Below are 6040 nucleotides of genomic sequence, written 5' to 3'. Positions count from 1 at the left end.
TACAGCAGCATAAAGTGGGTCTAGACAGAGCCACCAAATCAAGATGAAAAGAAATGGATGCAAACACATGGCAGCACGTAATTAATGATAAGTAGAGGGAAAACAGTAGGCAAAAGACAAAGGCTCCTCACCCCACACCACCCGCACCCCGGTCAAAGAAAATTGCTTTCAATTGCTTCACATAGAAAACAACTTAGTAAGAACATGAATTTAATAATCGAAGGCTCAAAGATGGGATGATAAAAGGAGAATCGATAGCAAAGTAACAAATTGAGGGCAAAAACAGCATCATGATAGAACGAAGAAATAACTTAGAACTAACAAGAGAGCCAGTGACAGCTAACACTGTTTTATGGGGTTTTTTTGGTTTTTTTTTTTAAAGATTTTATTTATTTGACAGAGAGAGACACAGCGAGAGAGGGAACACAAGCAGGGGGAGTGAGAGAGGGAGAAGCAGGCTTCCTGCCGAGCAGGGAGCCCAATGCGGGGCTCGATCCCAGGACCCGCTCGATCCCAGGACCCTGGGATCATGACCTGAGCCGAAGGCAGACGCCTAACGACTGAGCCACCCAGGCGCCCCTTATGGTTTTGTTTTAAAGATGTATTTATTTATCTGAGAGAGAGAGAGAGAGAGAGAGAGAGCACCTAACCACACTGAACTCACATTACTGAATTGGGCAGCTAAACAAAGTAAAGAGATTTGAGAAATTAGAATTAATAGAAATGGAATACATACAAAGATGATCCAATACAAGAATTAATTGGTATCCCTGAAGAAGGAAAATAAAAAACAGAGCCAAAAGAGAATGTCTAATGCAGAAAAAATGTAAACTGCTGATTGAAAGACCCATTATGATCCAGAAAAGCTTGATTCAGAATGGTTAATACCAAGACATGTCTTAGTTAAATTATTGAACTAAAGAAAAAAAAATGATGGAAAGTGACTTCTTTAGGCATGCAAGCAGGAAAAAGAGGTCACCTACAAGGGGGAAAATTCAGACTTGTCTCAGATTTCTTCCAGAGAATAAAGAGAAACACCTACCGTACTCTGTGGGAAAGAAGATGAGACCCAAGAATATTATACCCAGCCAAGATCCCGTTCCAGTGTAAAGACAACAGACAGAGACATTCTTAAACATCCAAAACCCTTCTTGATAAAACAGCATAATGATGAAACTCAGTCCATGAAGAGCTGAATTGAAATAGTTTGCAAATGGAGAAGCCCTGATAAAAGGCTTGGAATTCATTTAAGTCTAGAATGTATACCAAGTAACTAGGCAGTTATGTTTTTACAGAACAGAATATGTTTCTCATAAACCTGTACAATGTAATGACAATAAGTAACAAAAGTCAAGAGGCAGGGTCAAGGGAGATAGAAAAACCAAAAGAATAATGAGAGCTAAGATGCCTTCGAGTGCCCGCACACGTGTGCGCGCCCCCCCCCACACGATTCAAATGTATCATTTTAAAAAAAGACTATCTTAATGTTTTTCACCATTTTTGTTTACCCTCAGAGGTACCTTTCAACAAGTAATGTCTCTTGTGGTCAAGAAACATTACTTGAAGGTCAACTCTTCCTTCAATTTCAAGTAAAATTAAATGGAATACTTTGAATTAAAATAGCATCTGTATTATGGTCCAATTCTTATGAAGTATCTCTGTGACCTTTCCTCCTATCTTTAACTATGCACAGAAAGCTTTCTGGAATAATGTGATGTAATGGTCATTTCTGTGGTCAGTTCTGAAAGGTAGTATACAGCTGATTATTTTCTTGCTTGTCACTTTTTAATATTTTAATTTTCTGATACATCTATGAATAAAAAAATTTAAATATTAGAAACAAAATTTTCTAAGCACCTCACTGGAATGGAATAAATAGTCGAAAAAACAGACATGGCAGAGAGGACTGCTATTTTCCAGTGTCTACTCTCTTAACATTTTATGGAATTTTGAGCATATACATGATGGCCAGGATATAGACCCCACTTCCCAGCTGGGGTTCTGGCTGATAGGATGTAAGCAGACGTACCATGAGGCAGCTTGTGCCTCGTTGGAGAGTACTTGCTTATTTTCTTTCTATCACCTTCATTCCTTCCTGCTGCCTGGAATGCAGATATCACTATATGGGAGCATGAGGTCAAGACCTTTCAAAGCAGAGGGACACAGAAGGTGCGTATAGAATGTCACATCACTTAGACTGTCTTTGTGGATAATGTGAACAAGAAAGAAACTTTTTATCTGTGTGGCTCAGTCAGTTAAGTGTCTGTCTTCGGCTCCGGTCGTGGTCCGGGGGTCCTGGGATCGAGTGTCACATCGGGCTCCCTGCTCAGCGGGGAACCTGCTTCTCCCTCTGCCTGCCACTCCCCCTGCTTGTGCGTGCTCTCTCTCTCTGACAAATAAATAAATAAAATCTTTAAAAAAAAAAGAAACTTCTATCTTGAGGAAACAACGGAACCAAATCCTAACTGATGCACATACCTACACATATGCATACAGAAATCCAGGCTGTGAACAAATCACCGATGGACCTAAATGTGACAAAAATTTTAAAAACACTGTATAAGAAAATACAAAGGGACTATCTTTATGAATTTGAGAGAGGGAAGGATTTTTTTAAAAAGAGGTTTTATGGTGAAAACCATAAGGAAACAACAGGTAAACCTTACAACACCAACATTTTAAACTTTTGCATGGCAAAAGAAACTATAAACAAATGTAAAAGACAAGCAATAGTGCAGTCTGTCATGTTCAAGCTCAGTGTGGTGCTGGATGTGTCCGTGGGGTGGGAGCAGAGGGGTGGTCACCTAAATTTGAGGAGAGCTGCATATTCATTCCCTTTACCTCTCAGATAGTGACAATGCATATTAGCTTATCAAAAGATCTGAGAACTACAGAAATCATTTTTTTCCCTGTGTGGAACTCGTCATTCATACAGTTATTTTATTTATTTAACTGTGGGATCACTGTGTGTGTGTGTGTGTGTGTGTGTGTAACATATATGAACTTCTCCTGCATGTATAAGGAACACATGAAAATGCTGCCATAAGAAATAACACTTTGCAGGGCGCCTGGGTGGCTCAGTCGTTAAGCGTCTGCCTTCGGCTCAGGTCATGGTCCCAGGGTCCTGGGATCGAGCCCCGCATCGGGCTCCCTGCTCCGCGGGAAGCCTGCTTCTCCCTCTCCTGCTCCCCCTGCTTGTGTTCCCTCTCTCGCTTTGTCTCTCTCTGTCAAATAAAGAAATAAAATCTTTAAAAAAAAAAGAAAGAAATAACACTTTGCTTCACGTGAGAAATGGTGGTTGCATTCACCTTTGTGTCCCCACAGGTAACTCTTACTCCTTCAGTAGTTTTGACCATAGTAGCATTGGAGGGAAGGGGAAAGAAGTAGAGAGGGTGGAGGAGGAGGAGAGAGGAGGAGAGAAGAGGAAGAAGATGAAGAAGGGGCAGGGGAAGAGAAGAAGAAAGAAAAAGAAATTTGGGGCTTGGGGAGTAGGTGTAAATTCCCCTAGTAAAGTGAACATATCCCAAGAGAAGGAAGTCAGTTGTGATTTGGGTTTTCCTTCTCACAGCCATCAGCTGGGACTACTAGAAGCAGACATTTTGAAACATACCCAACTAGGGAAAAAAAGTCATTTTAAAGATCATTTAGGGGGCGCTTGGGTGGCTCAGTCGGTTCGGCTCATGATCTCTGGGTCCCGGGATCGAGCCCTGCACCAAGCTTCCCGCTCAGCAGGGAGTCCGCTTCTCTCACTCTCTTCCTCTCCCCACGGCTTGTTCTCTCTCTCTCTCAAATAAATAAATAAATGATCTTAAAAAAAATAATTTAGGGCAGATCTCAGAGAGTTGTAATGCAGAAAGTGGCATTTGTGACAGATTTCTTGCTTAGGGAGGAAAAAAGGAAAGAGCAGGTATGGTCTTGGGTGGTCAATTCAACAATGATCTCTGTCTCTGTCTCTGTCTCTCTCTGTGTGTCTGTCTCTCTCTCTATTCTGACATTAAGGGCTTTATAGTCTTTTTATTTTTTTAAGATTTAATTTTTTAAAAAGATTTTATTTATTTGTTTGACACAGAGAGAGTGCACAAGTGGGGAGAGTGGCAGGCAGAGGGAGAAGTAGACTCCCCACTGAGCAGGGAACTCGATGCGGGGCTCGATCCCAGGACCCTGGGATCATGACCTGAGCTGAAGGCAGACGCTTAACTGACTGAGCCACCCGGGCACCCCTAAGATTTTATTTCTAACTCATCTCTACCTGTAATGTGGGACTCAAACTCAAACAACCCGGAGATCAGGAGTCTCAGGCTCCACCGATTGATGCAGCCGGGTGCCCCAAAGCCTTTATAGTCTAGAGAGAGAGATTTTATTAAGCATTTTATTTCAAGTACAGTTTAAAGCCCTTTACTTATTTTGTCTCATTTAATCTTATGGCAGAGGTACTCTAATTCTTATTTTTAGGATGAGGAAAAAGACAAACAGTTAATTGTGTAAGGTTAAAAAAGTTAGCATGGGATTGGAGGCAGGATTCCAACCCAGGAGGTTTGCCATTGGTCCAACTCACTTTACCACTGCTCTGCCTATTTCTTATAGATAACTACTATACAGCATATGAAACGCCATGATAGAGAGGAACAAAGTGAACACATTGAGTCCAAAAGGACCAGTGGAGTCAGTTTACTTTATTTTTTTCTAAGATTTTATTTATTTATTTGACAGAGAGATAGAGAGAGAGCACAAGTAGGCAGAGAGGCAGGCAGAGGGAGAGGGAGAAGCAGGCTCCTCGCTGAGCAGGGAGCCCAATGCGGGCCTGGATCCCAGGACCCCAGGATCATGACCTGAGCCGAAGGCAGCCGCTTAACCGACTGAGCCACCCAGGCGCCCCGAGTCAGTTCACTTTAGTGACAAGCTACAATTTGCCTGGGAGAGAAGAGGAGAAAGCCATTTCAGGGTAACAAGGTCACCAGTGCAAGCCAGTGGAAGGGGCAGGAAGAGGGATCCTCTTAAATCCAGATGTGCCAAGTCCAGATATGGTCTTTGGGCACCTCTAGCCAGCACAAGTTTCTGAGTAGGAGGGACAGGCCAGGTTTTTTTGTCAGGAAGGTATTGGGAGTGATGAGGGGGAGGTGGGGAGATGAGGCCAGTGGAGGAGCAGGAAGCCAGCCCGGCCATATTCCCAGAAAGCAGAAAGGCAGAAGGAAGGGTAAGAAAACAGGAGGTTTTTAGATTTGGAGCTAGATTTTGTACTGGTAGTCAGGGAAAAGGACCAGAGCTCACTGAAGCCATCGGCTTGGGCAGAAGTGTTGTTTCTCTGAGATTTGTGCACATTGTGAGTGGTACGGTTAGCAGAGAGAACGTGCATGCATTGGGATCTGTGATTCTCTTTTGCACAGGGCCCAGATTCCATCCCGACGTCGCCCCAAGTCCCTGGGGCGGGGTGATGACAACTTGCAATCTGGTGCCTTGACCGTCGAGGTGAAATGAGCATCCTGCGCCTTCGTTGCGCAAGGAGTCAACTTGCAGGAGCGGAAGGCTGGTCCCTTCCCGGGAAGGCCGCCCGGCCGGACTCGCGGGTCCCGCCCCGGGTCCCGCCTTGGCTCCGATCAGAGCATCAGGTGGGGCCCAGGGCACGGGCATACGAGGCTCAGGGGGCCTCTCCTGGCCCGGATGGGCAGCAAGTAGCCCGTGGACACTCTGGCCGGTGGTCCCAGGGCATTTGCAGGCTCCGACGGGGTGCAGGCGGCTTGGTGGGGGACACCCCTAGGCGCTCGCAGCACCCCACTCTCTTCGCCAAGGAAGTGGCTCCCTAGCGCGCGGGGCCCTGTCAAAACCACCCGCGCTCGGCCCCAGCCTCCCAGAGAGACGCGCATCGGCCCTTGGCCCCCCAGGCACTGCCCTCCCGGCCCCCCAACTCGCGGACTACAAGTCCCAGCAGCCCCCGCAGCTTGCACCTCCCGCCTCGCAGCGGAGACCCCCGGCCGTCCAAGCGGGGCTCCGGCTGCGCTCGTGGCGGGGCCGGGCGGGGAGGCCGGTCCCGCGGGCGGGGGCG

Source organism: Zalophus californianus, chromosome 5 (assembly GCF_009762305.2).
Source record: "Zalophus californianus isolate mZalCal1 chromosome 5, mZalCal1.pri.v2, whole genome shotgun sequence".
Classification (NCBI taxonomy): Eukaryota; Metazoa; Chordata; class Mammalia; order Carnivora; family Otariidae; genus Zalophus; species Zalophus californianus.
Note: the sequence above shows the minus strand (reverse complement) of the source record.